This window comes from Acipenser ruthenus, chromosome 21 (genome assembly GCF_902713425.1).
Source record: "Acipenser ruthenus chromosome 21, fAciRut3.2 maternal haplotype, whole genome shotgun sequence".
NCBI classification, from domain to species: domain Eukaryota; kingdom Metazoa; phylum Chordata; class Actinopteri; order Acipenseriformes; family Acipenseridae; genus Acipenser; species Acipenser ruthenus.
In genome coordinates, this window is record NC_081209.1 from 12739934 (window position 1) to 12754959 (window position 15026).

General features: G+C 41.7%; 12 non-coding genes across 12 annotated transcripts; 8 read left to right on the plus strand and 4 right to left on the minus strand.

The window, feature by feature from the left end:
• The first annotated feature begins 822 nt into the window (after window positions 1–822).
• Window positions 823–896, plus strand: trnat-agu (transfer RNA threonine (anticodon AGU)). Its single transcript has one exon. It is a non-coding gene; the product is annotated as a tRNA-Thr (tRNA).
• A 157-nt stretch (window positions 897–1053) lies between these two features.
• On the minus strand, window positions 1054–1135 carry trnas-gcu (transfer RNA serine (anticodon GCU)). The gene has a single exon. It is a non-coding gene; the product is annotated as a tRNA-Ser (tRNA).
• A 1673-nt stretch (window positions 1136–2808) lies between these two features.
• Window positions 2809–2880, plus strand: trnae-cuc (transfer RNA glutamic acid (anticodon CUC)). Its single transcript has one exon. It is a non-coding gene; the product is annotated as a tRNA-Glu (tRNA).
• A 1496-nt stretch (window positions 2881–4376) lies between these two features.
• Window positions 4377–4450, plus strand: trnat-agu (transfer RNA threonine (anticodon AGU)). The gene has a single exon. It is a non-coding gene; the product is annotated as a tRNA-Thr (tRNA).
• A 155-nt stretch (window positions 4451–4605) lies between these two features.
• trnas-gcu (transfer RNA serine (anticodon GCU)) lies at window positions 4606–4687 on the minus strand. The gene has a single exon. It is a non-coding gene; the product is annotated as a tRNA-Ser (tRNA).
• A 1675-nt stretch (window positions 4688–6362) lies between these two features.
• trnae-cuc (transfer RNA glutamic acid (anticodon CUC)) lies at window positions 6363–6434 on the plus strand. Its single transcript has one exon. It is a non-coding gene; the product is annotated as a tRNA-Glu (tRNA).
• Window positions 6435–7930: 1496 nt separating this feature from the next.
• trnat-agu (transfer RNA threonine (anticodon AGU)) lies at window positions 7931–8004 on the plus strand. The gene has a single exon. It is a non-coding gene; the product is annotated as a tRNA-Thr (tRNA).
• Window positions 8005–8159: 155 nt separating this feature from the next.
• Window positions 8160–8241, minus strand: trnas-gcu (transfer RNA serine (anticodon GCU)). Its single transcript has one exon. It is a non-coding gene; the product is annotated as a tRNA-Ser (tRNA).
• A 1663-nt stretch (window positions 8242–9904) lies between these two features.
• Window positions 9905–9976, plus strand: trnae-cuc (transfer RNA glutamic acid (anticodon CUC)). Its single transcript has one exon. It is a non-coding gene; the product is annotated as a tRNA-Glu (tRNA).
• Window positions 9977–11472: 1496 nt separating this feature from the next.
• On the plus strand, window positions 11473–11546 carry trnat-agu (transfer RNA threonine (anticodon AGU)). The gene has a single exon. It is a non-coding gene; the product is annotated as a tRNA-Thr (tRNA).
• A 156-nt stretch (window positions 11547–11702) lies between these two features.
• trnas-gcu (transfer RNA serine (anticodon GCU)) lies at window positions 11703–11784 on the minus strand. The gene has a single exon. It is a non-coding gene; the product is annotated as a tRNA-Ser (tRNA).
• A 1665-nt stretch (window positions 11785–13449) lies between these two features.
• trnae-cuc (transfer RNA glutamic acid (anticodon CUC)) lies at window positions 13450–13521 on the plus strand. The gene has a single exon. It is a non-coding gene; the product is annotated as a tRNA-Glu (tRNA).
• Window positions 13522–15026: the final 1505 nt, after the last annotated feature.

Genomic DNA, 15026 nt, shown 5'->3' on the forward strand with positions numbered 1-15026 from the left:
GCCAAGAGTTGCGTCGCACAGTGAAGAACTTATCTGAAGCAGCAGAAAGGAGCAGCAACTGGCTGTGGTTGAGACGGAAAGATTCTGGCTGGGGACAGGTAAGTAAGCTGGGCTGAGTTGAGTGGGGGACGGAGGGGGGAGATGCTGGGACGCCAGAATCACCGTCGAGCCCTCTTGAGGTGTCGTGGGCTAGTCGATGAAACACTGAGGATGGAAGGTGCCCACTTGAAAACCCCAGAGATGTACCCTACTTAGCTCAATCCAGACGGTTGTCATGCTGATGCGCTGGGGAGGCCGCACTTTGGTTGATCCCCGGAGCCAGCATCGCAGCCGTTGTGTGTGCTGATGCGCCAGGGAGGCAAAATAAGCTGATCCCTGGAGCCAGCATTACACTTCAGCCATTAACACCAGACAGAAGGATATCTACATCATCATATGGAAGGAAACGTAAATGGATGGAGACACATATGGATCACATTAGTTTACTGTAAAGCTACGTCTTAGTTGGTGCTTATCTTGGCGAGAGCCGAGTTCAAATCAGCATGAAGTTTTAACATCTACTCTCGTGTAATGGAAATCATTATCTAGACAAAGAGGGTACAATCGGTCATATAAAATACAATGCAGATTCCGATATCTGAGGTCGGAAATTGTTTAATAACAAGTAATACGCATTTTCAAGTGTTTCAGATTAATTTCAGAAATGTCGCGCGCTTAATTTTACAGTCCTGCATTGCAGTAGAGAATGACAGTAAAGGCAATAATGTCCCTGATAGGTTTCATTTCACAGGTCTCTGACACATATTTCTTTGCGTGTGGCAGGGCGCCGTGGCTTAGATGGTTAAAGCGCCTGTCTAGTAAACAGGAGATCCTGGGTTCAAATCCCAGCGGTGCCTTTGGTTATACTATTTTTCAGCAAAGTTTAGCCTGTTTTTGTGTTACTGTTGGGGAACATCTCTAACACAGACCAATACTGTCCTATAGTCGCAGGATAAACACTTTTGCCAAAAAAAAGAGAACGAGAAACAGTAATAATAATAAATGAAAAAGCTACGACGAGGATGGGATTCGAACCCACGCGTGCAGAGCACAATGGATTAGCAGTCCATCGCCTTAACCACTCGGCACCCTCGTCCCCAAAAACCAGTTGCTCAAACCAAAGAGGATGAAACACTCACTATTTGTTCACAGCGCGGGTGTAGAAGCCGTCTAATCTCTCCTAAGGAGCACACTTTATTATGGCAGTTCATTATGATTCATTGTCTGTCATTGTGTTGCAGGTGTGCATTTACACTTTATTATTTTCTTTTTTTATTTTGTGTTTATATACATGCGTGCTTGTTTTTTTTTAATTTAAATCACGATATGATTTTGTATTTTCACTGCACGATTTATTATTGATTGTGTGTTTGGCTATTGTTTATTTTCACTAATTTTGAATCACGGCACTTGTGTGGAGTAGTGTTTAGAGCTCTGGAACATTGACCGGAGAGTTGTGGGTTTAATCCCCAGTGGGGGACAATGCTGTTGTACCCTTGAGCAAGGTACTTTACCTAGATTGCTCCAGTAAAAACCCAACTATATAAATGGGTAACTGTATGTAAAAATAATGTGATATCTGTATAATGTATAATGTGATATCTTGTAACAATTGTAAGTCGCCCTGGATAAGGGCGTCTGCTAAGAAATAAATAATAGTAATAATAATAACTTGCCTAGACTGCCTCTCCACCTAATTGACAATTAATATGTTGCTTTTAAAGCGCATTCCGCACGTGGGTCTTATTATTTTTAATTAAATAAATAGTTTTAAGAGACGGACAGATTGAGAGAGCAGAGCGAGCTCCAGGCAAAGAGACACGGGAACGCACAGCTGTGGAGACACGGACACAGAGGCGAGAAATTACCTGAGGGATCTGACCAAGGGACTTGTACAGCAGGTCGCTGCCGCTGAGAGACCCAACTCCGGAAGCAACTGAGAGGGAAGGCGTTGAGTTCGCTGTTTAAGGCGGATTGAGCATTTAGAGGGGAAGAGGCGAATATACCTCCCCCCTCGCTAAGTGAAGTGTGCAATCTTTTGCTGCTGTGTGTGTGCTTGCTGCATCGCCCTGCTTTCAACAATTTGGATTGCTTAGCCGAAGTTCTTTTATTTTGTTTTACTTTCTTAGAGAAACGTCTTCAGTGACGGCCCTCACTAACCAGAGCTGTTGTAGCCTATTCGAGTCTCAGCTAATGCCACCGTGGAACACAGAGAAGACGGCTTTGGGACTTTCTATTGTTGTAAACTTTTCTTATTGATTGCTGCTGTTACACAATTACATTACGTTTGTTGCCTTAACCATTTCCAACGTTACTGATATTGATATATAGCAGGTTATTTCTGTAGCCGAACCTATATTTAAGTTGTGATAGCTACTCCTGTTATGGCTATAGCTATTTGCCCATTGTTGTTGCTATTGCTGTAGCTAAATCTATATTTGAATTGTGATAATCATTGTGAATACTGCTGCTATTGATCCAACTATTCTTGTTATTGCGACCAATATTTCGTTTTTATGTTTTATGTATGTGCTTGGCCATTTTAGTATATTTTAATCTGATTGTTTTAATAATTTAAATGAATCCCTTTCATGATTTATTGTCTGGCTTCCTTGTCTGCATTTCCACGGTGTTGCTACCCCGGTATTACGAACCTGTCCTAGTGACACCTGTAACAATTGCACAGGGGCTGGGGGCTGTTCCGTTTTTGATGCGACAGCGTTGATAGCAAAGAAATTCCTGGCAGGCGTACAAACTCCTTCAGCAACGTCCCTGGTGGTCTAGTGGTTAGGATTCGGCGCTCTCACCGCCGCGGCCCGGGTTCGATTCCCGGTCAGGGAAGTTCTTTTATGCCTATTATTATTCCGATTAAAACCACTCTCTTACTCTTCATTAATCAGATGTAGATATGTCAAATTCTTGGCTGTGGCCCGACTGCATTCAATTAAAAGCGCATCCTTTATATTATTATTAAAGAGACTTTGCACATTGATTCACAACCCCTTTTGGCATTATCTTCTTCTCAGACTGCAGAAAAGGAGTTTACAATTGCTCGTTACAAGCGAGAGGACAGCTGTAGTCTAACGACCCCCCTCTACACAATCACACAGTTAACACAATAAGTACCGACTAAAAAGGGTCACGGGATTATCCTACGCACCCTCACATTCAGTGCTCCAGTGCTGTGACGCGCAGCAAATCGGTAGGTGCGTTCAAGTACCTGTAACTCAAAAACGGAAAGAGCTAGGCACGCAGTCCACATACCAAACGAAAGAGGAGGCTCTGCGATTTCCAGTGATATCTAACACGCCCAGGTGTCATGTTCCTAGAATAAACTACAGCGTCCACAATACAGTGGTGCCTTCACTTGCTAGGAGACAGCTGTGCGCATTGGGCGTCTTATCCATCTTGCATAAACAACACATTATGCCAAACGATGGCTAGAAGTAAAGGAAAAGCAAAATAAAGTGTTCCTATACACATTTTAATTCATTCATTTACTCCACGTGTTAGTTATATGTCGTTTTATTGCTGGGGTCCGGTCGTGTCCTTATGAGGGTCAAATGGAGGAATTTGTATTTGAAAGTGTATTTTCAGTTGTAAAGATGCAACGTGTTTAATTGTTAAGCAAATGTTTCTTATTTTAAATGAGCAATGCCGATGTTATTAAAACAGTTTCTAAATCTACATGTGTAATACATATATTGTCAATGAACATGTGTCTTATTTGAATGTGAGCAGTGTTTGTGGTGCACGATTGGGTACTGATAGTGCAGTTTTCGAGACCTGCTGCCAGTATGAACCAAGAAATGAAACGTCGCATTTTGGATTCAAACTGGAGAAACTGATGTTTGTTGAAGGACTGTGTGCAATCAGAACGGGGAGAAAGCCTTGCGGTCCAGGGGTTGTCAGCAGTAGGGGATTTAACACCTGGGAGCTGAGGATGTTACAGCCATTCATCTCCAGGGTGCTCAGCAGAGGTTCCATGTTGTAAAGGTTAGCACTCTGGACTCTGAATCCAGCCATCCGAGTTCAAGTCTCGGTGTGACCTCAATTTAACCATATGTTTTGATCATGTGAACTACCAAATGTCATATATCTAGACAAAGAGGGTACAATCGGTCATATAAAATACAATGCAGATTCCGATATCTGAGGTCGGAAATTGTTTAATAACAAGTAATACGCATTTTCAAGTGTTTCAGATTAATTTCAGAAATGTCGCGCGCTTAATTTTACAGTCCTGCATTGCAGTAGAGAATGACAGTAAAGGCAATAATGTCCCTGATAGGTTTCATTTCACAGGTCTCTGACACATATTTCTTTGCGTGTGGCAGGGCGCCGTGGCTTAGATGGTTAAAGCGCCTGTCTAGTAAACAGGAGATCCTGGGTTCAAATCTCAGCGGTGCCTTTGGTTATACTATTTTTCAGCAAAGTTTAGCCTGTTTTTGTGTTACTGTTGGGGAACATCTCTAACACAGACCAATACTGTCCTATAGTCGCAGGATAAACACTTTTGCCAAAAAAAGAGAACGAGAAACAGTAATAATAATACAAAAAAAGCTACGACGAGGATGGGATTCGATCCCACGCGTGCAGAGCACAATGGATTAGCAGTCCATCGCCTTAACAACTCGGCCACCTCGTCCCCAAAAACCAGTTGCTCAAACCAAAGAGGATGAAACACTCACTATTTGTTCACAGCGCGGGTGTAGAAGCCGTCTAATCTCTCCTAAGGAGCACACTTTATTATGGCAGTTCATTATGATTCATTGTCTGGCATTGTGTTGCAGGTGTGCATTTACAATTTATTATTTTTTTTTTTATTATTTTGTGTTTATATACATGCGTGCTTGTTTTTTTTTTATTTAAATCACGATATGATTTTGTATTTTCACTGCACGATTTATTATTGATTGTGTGTTTGGCTATTGTTTATTTTCACTAATTTTGAATCACGGCACTTGTGTGGAGTAGTGGTTAGAGCTCTGGACCCTTGACCGGAGGGTTGTGGGTTCAATCCGCAGTGGGGGACAATGCTGTTGTACCCTTGAGCATGGTACTTTTCCTAGATTGCTCCGGTTAAAACCCAACTATATAAATGGGTAACTGTATGTAAAAATAATGTGATATCTGTATAACGTGTAATGTGATATCTTGTAACAATTGTAAGTCGCCCTGGATAAGGGCGTTTGCTAAGAAATAAATAATAGTAATAATAATAACTTGCCTAGACTGCCTCTCCACCTAATTGACAATTAATGTGTTGCTTTTAAAGCGCATTCCGCACGTGGGTCTTATTATTTTTAATTAAATAAATGGTTTTAAGAGACGGACAGATTGAGAGAGCAGAGCGAGCTCCAGGCAAAGAGACACGGGAACGCACAGCTGTGGAGACACGGACACAGAGGCGAGAAATTACCTGAGGGATCTGAGCAAGGGAATGTACAGCAGGTCGCTGCCGCTGAGAGACCCAACTCCGGAAGCAACTGAGAGGAAAGGCGTTGAGTTCGCTGTTGAAGGCGGATTGAGCATTTAGAGGGGAAGAGGCGAATATACCTCCCCCCTCGCTAAGTGAAGTGTGCAATCTTTTGCTGCTGTGTGTGTGCTTGCTGCATCGCCCTGCTTTCAACAATTTGGATTGCTTAGCCGAAGTTCTTTTATTTTGTTTTACTTTCTTAGAGAAACGTCTCCAGTGACGGCCCTCACTAACCAGAGCTGTTGTAGCCTATTCGAGTCTCAGCTAATGCCACCGTGGAACACAGAGAAGACGGCTTTAGGACTTTCTATTGTTGTAAACTTTTCTTATTGATTGCTACTGTTAGACAATTACATTACGTTTGTTGCTGTAACCATTTCCAACGTTACTGATATTGATATATAGCAGGTTATTTCTGTAGCCGAACCTATATTTAAGATGTGATAGCTACTCCTGTTATGGCTATAGCTATTTGCCCATTGTTGTTGCTATTGCTGTAGCTAAATCTATATTTGAATTGTGATAATCATTGTGAATACTGCTGCTATTGATCCAACTATTCTTGTTATTGCGACCAATATTTCGTTTTTATGTTTTATATATGTGCTTGGCCATTTTAGTATATTTTAATCTGATTGTTTTAATAATTTAAATGAATCCCTTTCATGATTTATTGTCTGGCTTCCTTGTCTGCATTTCCACGGTGTTGCTACCCCGGTATTACGAACCTGTCCTAGTGACACCTGTAACAATTGCACAGGGGCTGGGGGCTGTTCCGTTTTTGATGCGACAGCGTTGATAGCAAAGAAATTCCTGGCCAGCCGTACAAACTCCTTCAGCAACGTCCCTGGTGGTCTAGTGGTTAGGATTCGGCGCTCTCACCGCCGCGGCCCGGGTTCGATTCCCGGTCAGGGAAGTTCTTTTATGCCTATTATTATTCCGATTAAAACCACTCTCTTACTCTTCATTAATCAGATGTAGATATGTCTAATTCTTGGCTGTGGCCCGACTGCATTCAATTAAAAGCGCATCCTTTATATTATTATTATAGAGACTTTGCACATTGATTCACAACCCCTTTTGGCATTATCTTCTTCTCAGACTGCAGAAAAGGAGTTTACAATTGCTCGTTACAAGCGAGAGGACAGCTGTAGTCTCACGACCCCCCTCTACACAATCACACAGTTAACACAATAAGTACCGACTAAAAAGAGTCACGGGATTATCCTACGCACCCTCTCATTCAGTGCTCCAGTGCTGTGACGCGCAGCAAATCGGTAGGTGCGTTCAAGTACCTGTAACTCAAAAACGGAAAGAGCTAGGCACGCAGTCCACATACCAAACGAAAGAGGAGGCTCCACGATTTCCAGTGATATCTAACACGCCCAGGTGTCTTGTTCCTAGAATAAACTACAGCGTCCAGAATACAGTGGTGCCTTCACTTGCTAGGAGACAGCTGTGCGCATTTGGCGTCTTATCCATCTTGCATAAACAACACATTATGCCAAACGATGGCTAGAGGTAAAGGAAAAGCAAAATAAAGTGTTCCTATACACATTTTAATTCATTCATTTACTCCACGTGTTAGTTATATGTCGTTTTATTGCTGGGGTCCGGTCGTGTCCTTATGAGGGTCAAATGGAGGAATTTGTATTTGAAAGTGTATTTTCAGTTGTAAAGATGCAACGTGTTTAATTGTTAAGCAAATGTTTCTTATTTTAAATGAGCAATGCCGATGTTATTAAAACAGTTTCTAAATCTACATGTGTAATACATATATTGTCAATGAACATTTGTCTTATTTGAATGTGAGCAGTGTTTGTGGTGCACGATTGGGTACTGATAGTGCAGTTTTCGAGACCTGCTGCCAGTATGAACCAAGAAATGAAACGTCGCATTTTGGATTCAAACTGGAGAAACTGATGTTTGTTGAAGGACTGTGTGCAATCAGAACGGGGAGAAAGCCTTGCGGTCCAGGGGTTGTCAGCAGTAGGGGATTTAACACCTGGGAGCTGAGGATGTTACAGCCATTCATCTCCAGGGTGCTCAGCAGAGGTTCCATGTTGTAAAGGTTAGCACTCTGGACTCTGAATCCAGCCATCCGAGTTCAAGTCTCGGTGTGACCTCAATTTAACCATATGTTTTGATCATGTGAACTACCAAATGTCATATATCTAGACAAAGAGGGTACAATCGGTCATATAAAATACAATGCAGATTCCGATATCTGAGGTCGGAAATTGTTTAATAACAAGTAATACGCATTTTCAAGTGTTTCAGATTAATTTCAGAAATGTCGCGCGCTTAATTTTACAGTCCTGCATTGCAGTAGAGAATGACAGTAAAGGCAATAATGTCCCTGATAGGTTTCTTTTCACAGGTCTCTGACACATATTTCTTTGCGTGTGGCAGGGCGCCGTGGCTTAGATGGTTAAAGCGCCTGTCTAGTAAACAGGAGATCCTGGGTTCAAATCCCAGCGGTGCCTTTGGTTATACTATTTTTCAGCAAAGTTTAGCCTGTTTTTGTGTTACTGTTGGGGAACATCTCTAACACAGACCAATACTGTCCTATAGTCGCAGGATAAACACTTTTGCCAAAAAAAGAGAACGAGGAACAGTAATAATAATAAAAAAAAAGCTACGACGAGGATGGGATTCGAACCCACGCGTGCAGAGCACAATGGATTAGCAGTCCATCGCCTTAACCACTCGGCCACCTCGTCCCCAAAAACCAGTTGCTCAAACCAAAGAGGATGAAACACTCACTATTTGTTCACAGCGCGGGTGTAGAAGCCGTCTAATCTCTCCTAAGGAGCACACTTTATTATGGCAGTTCATTATGATTCATTGTCTGGCATTGTGTTGCAGGTGTGCATTTACACTTTATTATTTTTTTCATTATTTTGTGTTTATATACATGCGTGCTTGTTTTTTTTTTATTTAAATCACGATATGATTTTGTATTTTTACTGCACGATTTATTATTGATTGTGTGTTTGGCTATTGTTTATTTTCACTAGTTGTGAATCACGACACTTGTGTGGAGTAGTGTTTAGAGCTCTGGAACCTTGACCGGAGAGTTGTGGGTTCAATCCCCAGTGGGGGACAATGCTGTTGTACCATTGAGCTTGGTACTTTACCTAGATTGCTCCAGTAAAAACCCAACTGTATAAATGGGTAACTGTATGTAAAAATAATGTGATATCTGTATAATGTATAATGTGATATCTTGTAACAATTGTAAGTCGCACTGGATAAGGGCGTCTGCTAAGAAATAAATAATAATAATTTGCCTAGACTGCCTCTCCACCTAATTGACAATTAATGTGTTGCTTTTAAAGCGCATTCCGCACGTGGGTCTTATTATTTTTAATTAAATAAATGGTTTTAAGAGACGGACAGATTGAGAGAGCAGAGCGAGCTCCAGGCAAAGAGACACGGGAACGCACAGCTGTGGAGACACGGACACAGAGGCGAGAAATTACCTGAGGGATCTGACCAAGGGACTTGTACAGCAGGTCGCTGCCGCTGAGAGACCCAACTCCGGAAGCAACTGAGAGGGAAGGCGTTGAGTTCGCTGTTTAAGGCGGATTGAGCATTTAGAGGGGAAGAGGCGAATATACCTCCCCCTCGCTAAGTGAAGTGTGCAATCTTTTGCTGCTGTTTGTGTGCTTGCTGCATCGCCCTGCTTTCAACAATTTGGATTGCTTAGCCGAAGTTCTTTCATTTAGTTTTACTTTCTTAGAGAAACGTCTCCAGTGACGGCCCTCACTAACCAGAGCTGTTGTAGCCTATTCGAGTCTCAGCTAATGCCACCGTGGAACACAGAGAAGACGGCTTTGGGACTTTCTGTTGTTGTAAACTTTTCTTATTGATTGCTGCTGTTAGACAATTACATTACGTTTGTTGCTGTAACCATTTCCAACGTTACTGATATTGATATATAGCAGGTTATTTCTGTAGCCGAACCTATATTTAAGTTGTGATAGCTACTCCTGTTATGGCTATAGCTATTTGCCCATTGTTGTTGCTATTGCTGTAGCTAAATCTATATTTGAATTGTGATAATCATTGTGAATACTGCTGCTATTGATCCAACTATTCTTGTTATTGCGACCAATATTTCGTTTTTATGTTTTATATATGTGCTTGGCCATTTTAGTATATTTTAATCTGATTGTTTTAATAATTTAAATGAATCCCTTTCATGATTTATTGTCTGGCTTCCTTGTCTGCATTTCCACGGTGTTCCTACCCCGGTATTACGAACCTGTCCTAGTGACACCTGTAACAATTGCGCAGGGCCTGGGGGCTGTTCCGTTTTTGATGCGACAGCGTTGATAGCAAAGAAATTCCTGGCCAGCCGTACAAACTCCTTCAGCAACGTCCCTGGTGGTCTAGTGGTTAGGATTCGGCGCTCTCGCCGCCGCGGCCCGGGTTCGATTCCCGGTCAGGGAAGTTCTTTTATGCCTATTATTATTCCGATTAAAACCACTCTCTTACTCTTCATTAATCAGATGTAGATATGTCTAATTCTTGGCTGTGGCCCGACTGCATTCAATTAAAAGCGCATCCTTTATATTATTATTATAGAGACTTTGCACATTGATTCACAACCCCTTTTGGCATTAACTTCTTCTCAGACTGCAGAAAAGGAGTTTACAATTGCTCGTTACAAGCGAGAGGACAGCTGTAGTCTAACGACCCCCCTCTACACAATCACACAGTTAACACAATAAGTACCGACTAAAAAGAGTTACGGGATTATCCTACGCACCCTCTCATTCAGTGCTCCAGTGCTGTGACGCGCAGCAAATCGGTAGGTGCGTTCAAGTACCTGTAACTCAAAAACGGAAAGAGCTAGGCATGCAGTCCACATACCAAACGAAAGAGGAGGCTCCACGATTTCCCGTGATATCTAACACGCCCAGGTGTCTTGTTCCTAGAATAAACTACAGCGTCCAGAATACAGTGGTGCCTTCACTTGCTAGGAGACAGCTGTGCACATTGGGCGTCTTATCCATCTTGCATAAACAACACATTATGCCAAACGATGACTAGAGGTAAAGGAAGAGCAAAATAAAGTGTTCCTATACACATTTTTATTCATTCATTTACTCCACGTGTTTGTTATATGTCGTTTTATTGCTGGGGTCCGGTCGTGTCCTTATGAGGGTCAAATGGAGGAATTTGTATTTGAAAGTGTATTTTCACTTGTAAAGATGCAACGTGTTTAATTGTTAAGCAAATGTTTCTTATTTTAAATGAGCAATGCCGATGTTATTAAAACAGTTTCTAAATCTACATGTGTAATACATATATTGTCAATGAACATGTGTCTTATTTGAATGTGAGCAGTGTTTGTGGTGCACGATTGGGTGCTGATAGTGCAGTTTTCGAGACCTGCTGCCAGTATGAACCAAGAAATGAAACGTCGCATTTTGGATTCAAACTGGAGAAACTGATGTTTGTTGAAGGACTGTGTGCAATCAGAACGGGGAGAAAGCCTTGCGGTCCAGGGGTTGTCAGCAGTAGGGGATTTAACACCTGGGAGCTGAGGATGTTACAGCCATTCATCTCCAGGGTGCTCAGCAGAGGTTCCATGTTGTAAAGGTTAGCACTCTGGACTCTGAATCCAGCCATCCGAGTTCAAGTCTCGGTGTGACCTCAATTTAACCATATGTTTTGATCATGTGAACTACCAAATGTCATATATCTAGACAAAGAGGGTACAATCGGTCATATAAAATACAACGCAGATTCCGATATCTGATGTCGGAAATTGTTTAATAACAAGTAATACGCATTTTCAAGTGTTTCAGATTAATTTCAGAAATGTCGCGCGCTTAATTTTACAGTCCTGCATTGCAGTAGAGAATGACAGTAAAGGAAATAATGTCCCTGATAGGTTTCATTTCACAGGTCTCTGACACATATTTCTTTGCATGTGGCAGGGCGCCGTGGCTTAGATGGTTAAAGCGCCTGTCTAGTAAACAGGAGATCCTGGGTTCAAATCTCAGCGGTGCCTTTGGTTATACTATTTTTCAGCAAAGTTTAGCCTGTTTTTGTGTTACTGTTGGGGAACATCTCTAACACAGACCAATACTGTCCTATAGTCGCAGGATAAACACTTTTGCCAAAAAAAAGAGAACGAGAAACAGTAATAATAATAAAAAAAAAGCTACGACGAGGATGGGATTCGAACCCACGCGTGCAGAGCACAATGGATTAGCAGTCCATCGCCTTAACCACTCGGCCACCTCGTCCCCAAAAACCAGTTGCTCAAACCAAAGAGGATGAAACACTCACTATTTGTTCACAGCGCGGGTGTAGAAGCCGTCTAATCTCTCCTAAGGAGCACACTTTATTATGGCAGTTCATTATGATTCATTGTCTGTCATTGTGTTGCAGGTGTGCATTTACACTTTATTATTTTTTTTTTATTATTTTGTGTTTATATACATGCGTGCTTGTTTTTTTTAAATTTAAATTACGATATGATTTTGTATTTTCACTGCACGATTTATTATTGATTGTGTGTTTGGCTATTGTTTATTTTCACTAATTTCGAATCACGACACTTGTGTGGAGTAGTGGTTAGAGCTCTGGACCCTTGACCGGAGGGTTGTGGGTTCAATCCCCAGTGGGGGACAATGCTGTTGTACCCTTGAGCAAGGTACTTTACCTAGATTGCTCCAGTAAAAACCCAACTGAAAAAATGGGTAACTGTATGTAAAAATAATGTGATATCTGTATAATGTATAATGTGATATCTTGTAACAATTGTAAGTCGCACTGGATAAGGGCGTCTGTTAAGAAATAAATAATAATAACTTGCCTAGACTGACTCTCCACCTAATTGACAATTAATGTGTTGATTTTAAAGTGCATTCCGCACGTGGGTCTTATTATTTTTAATTAAATAAATGGTTTTAAGAGACGGACAGATTGAGAGAGCAGAGCGAGCTCCAGGCAAAGAGACACGGGAACGCACAGCTGTGGAGACACGGACACAGAGGCGAGAAATTACCTGAGGGATCTGACCAAGGGACTTGTACAGCAGGTCGCTGCCGCTGAGAGACCCAACTCCGGAAGCAACTGAGAGGGAAGGCGTTGAGTTCGCTGTTTAAGGCGGATTGAGCATTTAGAGGGGAAGAGGCGAATATACCTCCCCCTCGCTAAGTGAAGTGTGCAATCTTTTGCTGCTGTTTGTGTGCTTGCTGCATCGCCCTGCTTTCAACAATTTGGATTGCTTAGCCGAAGTTCTTTCATTTAGTTTTACTTTCTTAGAGAAACGTCTCCAGTGACGGCCCTCACTAACCAGAGCTGTTGTAGCCTATTCGAGTCTCAGCTAATGCCACCGTGGAACACAGAGAAGACGGCTTTGGGACTTTCTATTGTTGTAAACTTTTCTTATTGATTGCTGCTGTTAGACAATTACATTACGTTTGTTGCTGTAACCATTTCCAACGTTACTGATATTGATATATAGCAGGTTATTTCTGTAGCCGAACCTATATTTAAGTTGTGAAAGCTACTCCTGTTATGGCTATAGCTATTTGCCCATTGTTGTTGCTATTGCTGTAGCTAAATCTATATTTGAATTGTGATAATCATTGTGAATACTGCTGCTATTGATCCAACTATTCTTGTTATTGCGACCAATATTTCGTTTTTATGTTTTATATATGTGCTTGGCCATTTTAGTATATTTTAATGTGATTGTTTTAATAATTTAAATGAATCCCTTTCATGATTTATTGTCTGGCTTCCTTGTCTGCATTTCCACGGTGTTGCTACCCCGGTATTACGAACCTGTCCTAGTGACACCTGTAACAATTGCGCAGGGCCTGGGGGCTGTTCCGTTTTTGATGCGACAGCGTTGATAGCAAAGAAATTCCTGGCCAGCCGTACAAACTCCTTCAGCAACGTCCCTGGTGGTCTAGTGGTTAGGATTCGGCGCTCTCACCGCCGCGGCCCGGGTTCGATTCCCGGTCAGGGAAGTTCTTTTATGCCTATTATTATTCCGATTAAAACCACTCTCTTACTCTTCATTAATCAGATGTAGATATGTCTAATTCTTGGCTGTGGCCCGACTGCATTCAATTAAAAGCGCATCCTTTATATTATTATTATAGAGACTTTGCACATTGATTCACAACCCCTTTTGGCATTATCTTCTTCTCAGACTGCAGAAAAGGAGTTTACAATTGCTCGTTACATGCGAGAGGACAGCTGTGGTCTAACGACCCCCCTCTACACAATCACACAGTTAACACAATAAGTACCGACTAAAAAGAGTCACGGAATTATCCTACGCATCCTCTCATTCAGTGCTCCAGTGCTGTGACGCGCAGCAAATCGGTAGGTGCGTTCAAGTACCTGTAACTCAAAAACGGAAAGAGCTAGGCACGCAGTCAACATACCAAACGAAAGAGGATGCTCCACGATTTCCCGTGATATCTAACATGCCCAGGTGTCTTGTTCCTAGAATAAACTACAGCGTCCAGAATACAGTGGTGCCTTCACTTGCTAGGAGACAGCTGTGCGCATTGGGCGTCTTATCCATCTTGCATAAACAACACATTATGCCAAACGATGGCTAGCAGTAAATGAAAAGCAAAATAAAGTGTTCCTATACACATTTTTATTCATTCATTTACTCCACGTGTTAGTTATATGTCGTTTCATTGCTGGGGTCCGGTCTTGTCCTTATGAGGGTCAAATGGAGGAATTTGTATTTGAAAGTGTATTTTCACTTGTAAAGATGCAACGTGTTTAATTGTTAAGCAAATGTTTCTTATTTTAAATGAGCAATGCCGATGTTATTAAAACAGTTTCTAAATCTACATGTGTAATACATATATTGTCAATGAACATGTGTCTTATTTGAATGTGAGCAGTGTTTGTGGTGCACAATTGGGTGCTGATAGTGCAGTTTTCGAGACCTGCTGCCAGTATGAACCAAGAAATGAAACGTCGCATTTCGGATTCAAACTGGAGAAACTGATGTTTGTTGAAGGACTGTGTGCAATCAGAATGGGGAGAAAGCCTTGCGGTCCAGGGGTTGACAGCAGTTTGGGATTTAAAACCTGGGAGATGAGGATGTTACAGCCATTCATCTCCAGGGTGCTCAGCAGAGGTTCCATGTTGTAAAGGTTAGCACTCTGGACTCTGAATCCAGCCATCCGAGTTCAAGTCTCGGTGTGACCTCAAGTTAACCATATGTGTTTATCATGTGAACTACCGAATGTCATATATCTAGACAAAGAGGGTACAATCGGTCATATAACCCTCTATGGCCAAATGTTACCTCAAAGTAACATACCAGTTTTTGCTCCCTTACACACACAAAAACAACATCAACCATAATGCAATTCTCTCTTTTTAAGGGAGGAAGCTAAATAAACCAATAGTATACTTACATTTGGTCACATGACTAGTTTTTCCTTTCTTCAACACCTTTTAAAATCAGGATATAGCACATGTGCGACGGCCATTAGATTGC